Source organism: Cyanistes caeruleus, chromosome 4, assembly GCF_971803275.1.
Source record: "Cyanistes caeruleus chromosome 4, bCyaCae1.hap1.1, whole genome shotgun sequence".
Classification (NCBI taxonomy): domain Eukaryota; kingdom Metazoa; phylum Chordata; class Aves; order Passeriformes; family Paridae; genus Cyanistes; species Cyanistes caeruleus.
Window position 1 is genome coordinate 61,650,987 of NC_141704.1, and position 12,913 is coordinate 61,663,899.

A 12,913-nucleotide genomic window follows, 5' to 3' on the forward strand; every position below is an offset into this window, starting at 1 on the left:
GAGATAAAATCTCAGTTGGATCTTGAGTGTCCATTGGGCTACAAGGGCCTGGGGAGTACCTCATGGGTGTGTTGCTCCCCTACCAAATTCAAGCAAGTTCCCACCTTATATTTAATGTAGAAGATGAGGAAATTCATAAATTCAAAGCAAGACACAGAAGAAAGTACAGCATTTCCAGTGAAACTGAGCTTGCCCTGATCTCATACTGTAACATGGCTTCATGCTCATAAAATCCAGACCAGTTTTGCTGTAAGTTTTATGAACTTCATTCAGGTGGGAATTAATTCAATTTTCAGCCTGACAACATACCTCAATAGACAGTGTGTGAGTGGGAGGTTATATATGTGCCAATGACATAGGTTTTCATATCTGTTTCAAGTAATATTTTAGATAACAAGAACTGTAATAACAGCTTGAAAAACTAACTTCAGAATCAATTTTGTTCAACATAGCCTGGGTCCAATATCTGCAGCCCAAAGCTGGTGGGAGTTTGTGTCTTTGATGCCACAGTGTGGAAACTGAAAGTGAATATTCTGAGTACATCCACAGAGGGATCCACTTCTCAGCACTCAGCTCTTCCTCAGTGGCTGAAAATTCCACAAGAGAGATTGCACATTTTTGGCCAATTTATTTCTGATAGAGGACAAAATCTCACCATCAAAGATGATGAAGAAAACCCCAATTATGTTTACCAAGGAAATAACCAGTACAGAAATAAGGAAATGAAGGTTGTGGGAATTTTCCTAGCCTGGTGCTGGTAGTGGAAAGCTCCAAACAGGCTGGGTGTTTCCAGCTTATACCTCATCTCCCATAGCTGCTCTATCAGATTGTTCTTTCCTGATACTAATAATCAGATCAGCTGTAGTTTAGGGCCTCATATTCTCTCCTCTCTCCCCCTCTTTCTCTGCCTATACATGATGATAAAGAGAGCAGTGGTGTTGCTGTACTTGCCAAACCCCAAAGTAAAAGGACTTCCTGGTGTGTTCCTGGGGTCCTGGGTACTGCTGCTTTGTCCTGTTTTCCAGCAGTGCCCGTGGCCTGGGAGCCATGGAACCCCTGGATAGATGGCATGGAAGTGGCGTGTCTGGAGTGCCATGGCAGCTGACATACGTGGGCATAGCTCAGCCTGTGAAACAGGCTGTGCTTATGCATATTCAGCTCCTGATTAAATGTAAACTCATTATGTAAATGCACAGGCTTCGCAGAGCATTTTCATTTGCTGGGTGTTTTCTTTGGTAGATCATAAATCACTGCCACATTAAAAATCAGTCAGTGCATAAACTATGTCAAATCCTTCATGCTATGAAATAATTTTCAAAATTCTATTCATTGTGATTTGTGCAATTTTTCCACCAGGAAATCGTTTGTCTAATGACATGACTTAACAGACAAAAGAAGCAGTTGCAATAATAAGGCATCATTCCTGTGCAAGAGCTGATTGGAAAGTCAGAAGACAAGAGCTATGTAACCATTTAAAATGATTGAATTTTGAATTGCAGAAAAGCTATTTTTGACCGCTACAAAATAAGCTGGTTGGTTTTTGTCAGGTGGATTATCAAATTCTTTCTACATTTCATGTGTAAAATGTATTAAAACTGTTGCATCCTGATTGAAAGGGAACTGTAGCTTCTTTTAATTATTGCAGGAAGAAATGTTGTCCTTCAGATATTTTTTTCTAAAACTACAAAAATTTAAATTTACTTCTAAGTTTCCTTTCACTGCAATTTCCTGCAAAATACTGGCTTTCAGCATCCTTAAGAAACCACACTGCGAAGCACACAGGAAATGCTGCTTTTTCTTGCTTATAAAAGATCTGTGACTGTTTTGGGGTCTTTTTTTAAGAGACTGGGACACAGAAGGTTTTCCCTGAGAAGTGAGAGGGGGAAGTCAGGAAGAGGTCAGTGACTGTGGCTCAGCTCTGGAGCAACCCTGTGCCCTCCTGGAGATGAGAACTCACTGTTTTCTTCATTCTTTATCAATGTCTTGGGACACTTTGACTCAGACTAAGTCTCAGCTTAGTGTGGTTTCAGATGAAGAGCAAAAATAATATGTGGTGGACAAAATGAAATGGTTTTGTGGCTGGGCCAATGGCTCAGGTTAAATGGGGGCTTTCCACACTTGAAAGTAATTTCAGATTCCAGTGTGAACACAAATGGAAAAGGTAATTTTTTGAAGCAATGCCCATTCAGGTGTTCTTGTTCTGTAACAGGTGTGCACTTCGGTATTATCAGTCCTCTTGATTGTGCTATATTTTGTGTGGAAAGAATGAGGGCATCCAAAAAAGGTGCTGCTTAAGAAACAGCTACAGCACAAGGACTTCTTTGGTTGGAGTCCTGCTGCAAATGCGCACACTCAGCTTTCCTGGGGTCTTTTCTGGAGGGTTATTTGCTACTTTTTCCCCTGTTCCCAGCACACACCCAACACACGAGAGAGTTAATTGTCAGAGCCAGCCCTGGGAAGTTGCTAAGCAACATCACAGGGACCCAGCATCAGCTTTGTCGCCAGGCGCTTCTGCTGCCACAGGATGCCTCTGGTTTAGCAGATGATTCTGCAGTCCAGCAGGGAAATGCTCAGAAAACCTAGCTTACCTCCTCAGATCCCACAGCCCAGTTGAGCTCATTTAACAAAAATAATTTAGTAATTTAATTTTTGTAATTTAACTCCAGCTTCTTAAAAATTATTCCCAGTATAGAATTTGTATAGTTAGGCCAGTTTATTCTGTTAACAGTCAATCCTTTCAGATGTTTAAACCAATCACTCCTACTTGAGATGAGCTGATTGCCTTTATGACTTTAAAGTATTATTGAAGTAAGTGAACATATGTCTTGACATCCCATGAGACTTAAGCAGGCTGAACACCTATTCAGTCGCTGCAGTTATGCTTCCCAGAAATGAGCCTGAGATTTTCCAATATTATCACAGATTTTTTTCAGCCTGGCATCCTAATCAAAGCCAAGGCTATTGGGGAACATGCAACCTTTGGGTAAATCAACAAGTCTTACAATCATTAAAAACACAAGGCCGTGTACTCTTGTCACCCCAGCCTGATTACAGATCAAGAATTCTGGGCTACATCATCTGCTCTTAATGGAGCGTATGCCCTGCAGAGTTTGCCCTCTGTGTGGAAGGTTCAAGTCCTGAATACCCTTGAGACAGCAGTAAAACTCCTAATCAGTAATGCAATCCATTGTTATATCTATTCTCAGAACAAATAATTCTAGGGCTGCCAGAGGTAATAAAAACAACATTTTTGTGGGTTAGTGTCCTGCAGTGATTTTGAGGTCTGACTGAAGACAATGGCACTTAGTGGATTTGCTCTCTGTGTCAATTCTCTGTCATCAAGTAAAGTAAAAGTCACACTGGAGCTTCTCTCCCTTGCCAAGGGGTTTGTATGCTCTTGTTCTTTTTGACTCACTGTGCTCAAAAAAAATTGGAGGAACTTAATTATTAATTATTGGTCAAGTTTTGCTGAACTTGGACCCCTTAGAAGCTACTGGTGAAAAGATAAGATAAAAAAGCACTCCAAAGCTATGATTAAAGAAGCTTCTTTGCCATAGGGAACCAGCCTTAGTAGCCCCTAAGTAACCCCAAATAATCCATTCTTGTGTGTGTTTACAGGCTATCAAAAGTATATTGATTTCAGCCTGAGGAAGGTTCTTTGAATTAATAGGTTTTCATCCAAATATTAGAACCTTGTTAAAATGGTTTGTTACTCTTTCTTTTGTTTTAAGTAGTATTTTGCATAAACATTGATCGTTCTCATTTTCTACATCGACTTATGACACCTTGTTATCAAGTTTAGCAATATCACTGTTTTAACACATTTGATTTTTTAATTTCTTTGAATTTTTGGATTCTTGAAAACTCTCATGGTCACTTGTAGGCATCGGAAGAGTGACTTTCTTTGACTGGCAATATAAATGCTTTATTTCATTGCCTTTTCTAGGCTTTTAGGAATATTTTATAGTGCTATAGCAGTTTGTAGGACATAGATAGAAATGGCTACTCTAAAGTCATCCTTTTATTTTGTTTGGTTTTATAGTATTTATAGTCAACTGTATCCTGACACAATTCTTGGCTGAAGTCTGGACAACATTCTATAATGTTAAGCCAGAATTTTTTGTGTCTTTTGATTTTCTAACATATCTGTACTGCCTTAGTCTGAAAGAGATTAAATATGTGTGCTGCTCTGGGAAGTGGAACCACACATTTGGAAACCAGTGAAAGTAAGAAGGGTAACAGCAAAATAAGCCTAGGGCCAATCACATTTTATTGATGATTATAGCTGAGTATAATAGTGACCAGCACATTGTACAGTGAGAAGTTCACTGCGAGAGAAATTCCAGTTTTGTTTAGGTTAGTGGGAGTCTTATAATCAACTTCAGTGGAATCATGATTTACATTTTATTATTTAAGCATTTAGTATACTTACATCCTTATACTCCATAGAAAATTGACAGAAATCTGAGAAACTCTGCTCTTCTTGGTTTTGCTTTCCTTCTTTTTGTTCTTGGTGTTTTTTCAAATTCGCTGTAAACTTCTCAGCTAGCATTTAGTTTCTTATCTGTATTAGGCAGACTCCATGCGCCACTTTACTGTTTGCAGATTTTTTTTCTATTGAGCAGACAGCAATTATGTTGTTCCTTTTCTCTTTGGATATGGAGTGTGAGCACCCCTGAGGTCATCAAAGATCCATGAAGGGGCAGCAATAGCACTGTGCCATGGCTGGCAGCTAAAAACTGTTCTGCATCAGCCTCTTTAATGCACAAGTGGTTTACCTTGGAGGACTGGTAATGACATGAAGAGTCTTCTCCACAAACATGCTGGAAGGGGCCCCAGAAGAGCATCTTGTTAAAATTTCCCTTTTATAAGTGGAAATTGCTTTGCCTCAAAGGTCAGCCCCTTTTCAAGTGTCATTTATTCATGACTATGAAAGATGACTTCTCTCTGAGGCTATAAAAATGTTTTGCCTCCTGACATACATTGCATTATAATACTTTGGGTTTCAAAAAAAAAAAACCAAGAAAAATGAGATTATATGATACCTTAAAATTACCAACAAAAGTAATCCAATATTACCTAAGAACATGAACATTCCAGATTCCCAGATTGAGCTCCCTACCCCTCATGTCTAAAGCCCCAAATGGAATTGTGAAGAACACCATCAAGATGAAGACCATTGTAGTAATTTAGATTCACCAATTTGTGTTTCCCAGCCAATGCACCAAATAATGTGGTGTTTTTTAGGCACTAGATAAAAATAACCAGAATACTTGCTCATCTCTTGCTGTGAGATAGGGATTAGGAGAAGGGCAAAACAGGCTCAAAACTTAAAAGGAAAAAAAGAAAATTTATTAACAGAACTACAAGAATAAGAAACCAGAATAAAACTTGCAGAAACCTTTTCTCCCCACCCCAGCTTTTTCTTTTCACAACTGACAATGTAGAGACAAAACCTGGGATGTTAAAGCAGTACCAACTATACAATAATCTTTTCATCAGTCTCTGTGGGAGAAGAATTTTCTCTTGTCATTACATGGAGAGTTCTCCACAAGAAACGTTGGGTTTTTTTTTTGTGGCTTTTCATTTCCACGTCTGGCAGCTGCCCAGAAAAAAACTCTGCCATCATGGTCTCCTCCCATTTTCACACCACTGAGAGGTGTGTTCATGGGCCACGAACTCAAGGGGTATTATTTTAAGGATGAGTTATTCAAAGGCAATGGTTCTCTTCTTCTGTTTCTATGATCATCTCAGGGAACAAAGGTTTTCTCCTTTTCTCCTTTGGGGCAAAGGGTCTTCATCAACTCTCATTTCTCTATCTCTGTTCCAGCATCTCATGGGATTACAGCTACTCCACTGTCTGCTTAGCTTCATCAACGGATACCTTTGCTCAGATTCAGAGTTTGAATAGCTCATTCCCCCCCAATATTCTTTCATGAATTAAAGGAGTCATTCAAAACATTATTGTCCATCTCCATGGCCTTCCCAAAAGAATATTTCAGCTTATTAAAGCATCTCCTCATTCTCCTTCTATCTGAGGCTGACTCTTTCCTTTACTGACCCTGATGTTTCACATTGTCTCTTTACATATTGATCACTCTCACTTTCCTCTCTCTGTAGAGGGAATTAAGTCTGCAGGTCTCATCTGGGTAGTGAAAAGGTTAAATCTTGCCCAGATATTGTGGATGCTCATGTGATCTCTGCTGGGGCAGCAGCTGGGGCAGTTTGTGATGGAAGATTTTTCAGTGGCTGTGCTAGGGGAGGGTGGCGAGCATCTCAGCAGCTGTGCTAGCACTCAGAGGCAGCATGCTGTGGGCCGACAGCTTCCCCTCCCCCTACTTGGCAGTTTTCTGGTGAAACCTAGCAGTGGCAGAATTTCCACTGAGCCAGGGGCTGGCCTAGCCTGGCAGCACCACTGTACAGGGTTCAGCAGGCTTCCCGAGGGGGCTCAGCCCCTCTGGAAAGGGGCTCCTGACACCCCACAGTCGAGTCCCCTGCTCAAGAGCTGCTGGGCTCTGGCCCAGGCCCCCTCCTTCCCAGGCTGCATAGGCCACAGGGGAGAGGGCCAGCCACACCAGAGCTCTGTTACCTTTCAAGGCCGGAAAGAAAAAGGCCGAAAGTTCCTGGGTTTCGGGTTTAAAAGGTGATATTCACAAAGTGATCTCACTTTTCAGTGGTCCAAAATGCTGTCAATTCTCAGAAATGGCCAGCTATTGACCAGGTCTCAAGCAGAGAACAAAATCCCAGCAGCATCTCAGAGGAGTCACTTCCATGGATATTTCTCACTTTTTTCCTAAAGGCCAAACCATCACAACCATTTTTACACATAAAATAACTGCAGATTGGTGGGCTTTCTTCACTGTGTGTGACAGGGAGGTGACACCAACTTTCTGTTATTAAAGTTAATAAACAGAGAAATCATTGTCACCATGGTTCTTTCACCAAACAATACTGAACATTAAACTAAGCAAAGAGAAGGTACAGGGTGAAATCCTGGTCCCTCTGAAACCACTGGATGTTGGAGCATGACTTGAACATCCCTATAAGGGAAGTTATTCAGGATCTTAGCAAAATCTCTTTTTTTTTTTTTTTTTTCTCTTCTATGCACTGCAGAAAAGCATCCTGATGATCAGCACTTGTGGGTTTTAAGTGTCCTTCACAGGCTCAGATGATCAATACTGCTGGAGTACTTAATATATCTTTTCTAAGTATGAACAGTCATTCTGACATTGGGAGAATGCTGAAAGTACATGTAAAAATTAGGTCAATAAAGAAAAAAAAAAAAGAGGATTTATGGAAGATTAAATTGATCAAATCAGTTTTATAATACAATCATAAGTCAAAAAAAAATTTTCTCAGGTCAGCACCTGAGTTGATCCTTGGTGGTTTTGTACAAATAGAAATTCTCATGTTTGTTCCTTAAAATTGAACTCAAACTTATTTGAATCTCCTGTTTTCTGAAAAGTGGCTGTCAAGTTCTTCAGTGAGTGTTTACTTAGTAAAAGTAAACCTGCTATTTAAAGTGTTGCAAAAGTGGCTTAACTGAAGTCTCATTTTCAGTTTGTTTAAATCAACAATGGCAGTCTTGTGTAGATGCACTTAAATCAATGTATAGCTGCCACTTAAAACTCCACCCTTTGAATTAAGCTAGATCAACATAAGCTAGTTGTAAATCAATTTAACTGAGTCCACACATGGATTTGCTTGTTGTTTAATGAAACTGGTGTAAAGAAAAAAATCTAACTGAAACCACTGGCACTTACCTTTGCAGGCAAAACCTATATTATGTTAATTTATTTGGAACTAGAACTCCTTTGGCAAATGTATTGAATAGCCAGCAGAGCTCTTCAGCTGAAATGCTGAACATCAACCTGAATTCTTGGTCTTGTCATGGATTTAACTAATAATTTATTTTTTTGCTTGAACCCATGTTTCTCCCTCAGTGAGATTTAACCCATGCATTTGTCTACCCAAATGGGTTGGGATTATTTTGTTGTAGAGTAAGCTGATTAACTTAATCCAAACAGGATTTTACCCTATGTTTTTGTGCTGTCAGTAGTTGCAGGGGCTCCTCACATCAGCAGTTATGTTCTTAATAAAATAGCCTGGCCTTTCAGTTTGATTTATGAATATAAGCAAGAAAAATTTGAAATTCAGTCAGAAAAATTTTCCATGTGTTGTCTAGCCAGGATGTTCTGGTAGGGTTTCCTTTGTATCTCAGAAATTGATGCTTCCATGAATTCATGGCTTCTAGCGACAGTGATCTTCAGTTTGTAACTCATTAAAAAACATTAGTTCTAATTAAAGCTCCCACTTTTTGTACTTCTGGAAACTGTGTAAAGAATATTCATCCTTGTAAATGTATCTATCCCTTAGTGAACTGATATTTGTTTTCCTACCCAGAATTCATGGTATTTCTTTTATAAGTGACTCATTTTGGTGAATACCTTCAAAAGGCAGCAGGAAAGAGAAAGTTCAGACTTGCACAACACCGATTCCTAATGTCTTATCTGAAAATCACAAATCTGCAGCCATGAGAAACATATACATAAAAAGCCAAATGGGTCTCTATGGCTTTATCCAGACTTTTATTTCCCCCAAAATACAGCTGTTACTCTGATAAAAGCTATTGCTGCTCCCTGCAGACTTTCCCTGGCCAATAGGAAAAGACGATTCCAGCTACAGTCACACTTCTGCTAGTGTTGTGCTCATCCCCATCACATGTCCTGCACAGCACTCAGAAATTCAGTAGGAGCCTGAGAAATGAGTAGTGGTGTCACCTTTCACACCCATTTGACCTGGAATAATGTATACATCTAACAGCATTAATTTTGTGCATGCTCATTATTTCCTACCTGCACTGCAGGGCAATACCAGATTTCCAGTGCCAGAGCCTAATGAATATTTTCTGTGGTATGGAAGGAATTATTTGCCTGTAGTGGACTCTTCATTGTCCTGAGTTTTGGCTTTCTGTAGGCACTCTGAAGAGAACTTTGATAAAAACACAGATATGGAAAGAAAACACACTGAAGATGTACTGAGAGCAAACCTCTCTGCCAGGCAAAGCCCTCTCAGGGTTGTTATTCCCAGCACAGTGTGAGCACACTGCTCTCAGTATAACACTACTCCAAACATCCAAATATTTGGAGATTTTTAAGAGGGAAAATTTAAAAAGCCACCATGGACTTTCTGTGAGTGCTTAAAACCTGTACTGGGGTACAGTTATCTTCAGTAAAATCTCCATATACTGAAGGAATGCAAGCAGGAGAATAAATAATCAGACTTGACATCTTTCATTACCAAATGTGGAAGTTCACAATGTCTTGTTTGTTGGCATCAGCACGGAGATTCAGACCACTATAACCTCTGGAGACAGTCCTCCTTTATTTTAATGTTTTTCTGCCTCTTTCTCACTGAGACTAACCCTTCCTCATCCCCGATCCCTTGTATTTTGTGCACACTTTTGTCCTATCAGTTCAGTCTGTCAAATCAAAATGTTGTCCTCTTTCCATCTTCTTTCCCTATCTTCTCCCAGATCTTACCTTTCCTCTGACAGTGCTGAACATGTAAAATTTTCTTAAGAAAGGATGTTCTTTGTCGTTTGATACTTTCAAGCCTAATCAACAAGAGTGGAGATTTAATTGGGGAAACAGAGCAGCCAAAAAGCTGCAAGTAACGCCCAGGTGTTAAAAAAAAATAATTACTTGTAGGTAGAACTGCCTTGTTAAGGTTTAGGGCCAGACATGCTTCAATGATCTCAGCCCAGAGGGAGGCTGACAAAGCTTGGGAAGAAGGATGTCCACTGATAATGGACACAAAGAAGACAGAATTTATGGACCACTGGCAGAACTCCCAAGATAGGGAAGCTCCTGATGCCACCTTTTCTGTCAGTCTTGTGACTTCAAAAAGTCTCCAAAAATGATTTGATTCTCAAGTTACTGGTCCATGAGGAAATGGTAAATAGTCAAGGAAATAATTTAATTTTCAGATAAAGTATGTTTTTTATTCGGATGGTGACCCACAAGGAATTCAGATGGTTGAGAGGCTTTACTGAGCAGCAGATTTAGGAACTCCTGCTCCAGAAATAAGCATGTTTCCATGGTTAATTTGACAATAAACTTTTTCTTGCCACATATATGACTTTTGAGTATGTAAAAAGACTTTTTCTTCAGCCTCAGATTTATAACCCATTGGGTTGGCAAAATCTTTTATGAATTCCTTAACTGTGAATTTTGGCCAGACTTCATCTTTCATGCAAAGCATCAATGCTATTTCTGTTCCCCAAACCCATCTATTTTTACATGGGGGCTTTGTGTGTTACTCTCTGCATGGTTCTGGCTGTTGCACTCCCAGCCTTCATCCAGTTCCACATTTTCCAGGACACTGTCTTCCCAAAAGCTCCTGTCTCCCATGACCCTATTTCCAAGCTAGCAGCTTCTCAGTTCCTACTATTGTCTTTAGCCTCTACCTGGCACTTCTCCCACTGCTTCCAGGCACATACATCTCTTCCTTGTCTTTTCCTTTGGTTTTCAGAGTACTCCTCCTCTTGCAAACTCAGCTCCCTCCTGGTACAGGTTCTCCTGCTGAATCCAGTCTGAGCTCCTCTCCCTTCTCCAGCCCTTGCTTTTTTATGCTACTGTTCCCCATCACTTTCAGAAAAAGCAAAGAATTCCTGTGTGATGGCAGTGTGAAATCATACACTGATAGTTTTTTTAGTGATAAACAAGGTTTGTCCCATTCTCTTTGAAGAACTTCAATTCTAGCATATTTGGGGAAGCCTTTTAAACTGTTTCAGAAAGACAAGAAGAAAGTACCTTCCCCTCCCCCACCATGTTCCCAAATGCTGCCTGATTCCCAGGAACTCAGCTAGAACTTTGCAATTAAGCAATTTTAAAACTTGTCAAAACTGCAGACAATATGAGGCCAGACAATGCAGCATAGACATAACACATTAGAGTGAGTGTTCCAGTTATAAAATAAGATGTGCATAATAGGGAAAGGAGTGAACAAGGGCACAGGGGGAAATGAAATTCCTTCCTCAGCCTCAGTGGTTCTTAAACAATTTTGTGGAGCTGCACTCTCCAAGTGGGTTTGAATTTGTCTCACTCTCTAGGGTGGAAAGCTGCTCCTTCTATCCTATTCCTTCCCCAGACAAACGCCTTTTTTTCTATTCTGGGCTCAAGCTTATTTCTCTGTTTCCTGTAAAATAATACTCTTCATGCAGGTGTGATCCCTGCAGCTCTTAAAATCCAGAGTCACGGTGACCTGATGTAATACAGTTCAGCAAATAAACAAAGCAAATGGGATTTGTCCATAGATGTTTTCTTTCTAAAGCCCATTTCAATTCTTGTGTCTCTCTCTGCTCCTTCAGCTGCCTGACTGCTGGACAGTCCCAGGTGACACTTAACCACTGCCCTATTTCCTTTATTATGGCACTCTCAGGCACTGGAGGAAAAGGACTCTGCCAGTTCAAACTCCATAGTGTGTCTGACAAAACTGGTATTTATATTTTTGAGCAAAGCCATCAGAGAGCCACGAAAACATCTCTTATTACAGCATACTCTGCCACCAGGACCCTTTCATGGGGTGACCTCCTTCCACAAAGAGCCTCAGGCTGATGCACTTCTTCATTAGCAAAATGTTGTCGGGCCTTCTGAGCCCTGTGACTGTCCAGGGGTATATGATCTAATTTATTAATTTTAATTATTGGTACAGGAGTAAAGGCAGTAATTCAGAGCAGTGTTTAGCACTGGGGAATGGACAATACATTCCACTTCACCTGTAATAATTTGGATTTCTTTGAGTGATAGACAGGGTGCTAACCAGAACTGCACAGAAGACCTCTACAAATATTATTACTTTATTTTTAATATGGTAGGAGAGTATATATGGAGAGGCAACAGAAAATACAGAGGTTATACTGAATATTAATTTTCGTACTAAAAATTCTTTCTGCAGCAGCTCAGAGGCAGATGACACTCCCTGTTCACCTCACTGGGAGAACTCAGGGTTTAAATAAAGCTTCTCTAACTAGTTAAAATTTCTTGGCAGTTTATTACCTTGGTCCTTAATTACATTCATTTCCCTGTGGAGATTCCTTTGACAGAGATTCTCCATCACATGACTGCTGGAAGATTTCCAACAATTCACATTTTTAGCCATTAATTTCAGACTCAAATATTGACTCATTTTGGGACTGAAGCAACAATGAGGCTGAATTTCTGATTTGTAGAACCGGATATACATGTCCTGGGGTATAGCATAAACTATTAATTCATGCCCCATTGGATAACTGAAATGTCTGCTGTCTAGGGGAACTCTCAGAGTTTGTGCTTTAGCAGCAAATCAAAAGGAATAATGTGATGATGGCTTAATGCCTCTGAAGATAATGGAAGTGTCAGAGACTCTTTAGCTCATGATGTGAGAAGTTGGTGAGTAGTACAAGACCTGAATGCTGGAATTAAGCACAGGTTGAAATACTAAAGCTTGTAGATGGTGGAGGATAAGCCTCCTTATCTCTATGTAAGCCACATTGATTGTGTGCAGTGGAACAAAAAAATTTCAATAGTTGTGGAAATTCTGAACAAATCCAATTAGACTTGGAGGCAGAATGAAGCTCAAAGGCATTTTCAGACTCATGGTGTCTGTATCAGTTTCTAACCAGCTATCTGCCAGCACTGTTGGAAAGAGACCCCAGTCTGAAGTCACAGCACAGCATCACTGCTCCACCCAGTCTCACTCTTCAGCCTCACTCTTCAAAAACAATTCCAAGCACCTCTTAAAAAAAGAAGTTTAAGGAATGCTATGTGGATTCCTGTGACAGTAAATGTCCTCCAGGCTTCCCCTGATTTCAAATTCTTAACTGCCTTCTCATCTGATGATGAAAGTGCCTGTGCTGTGCTACCACAGCTCC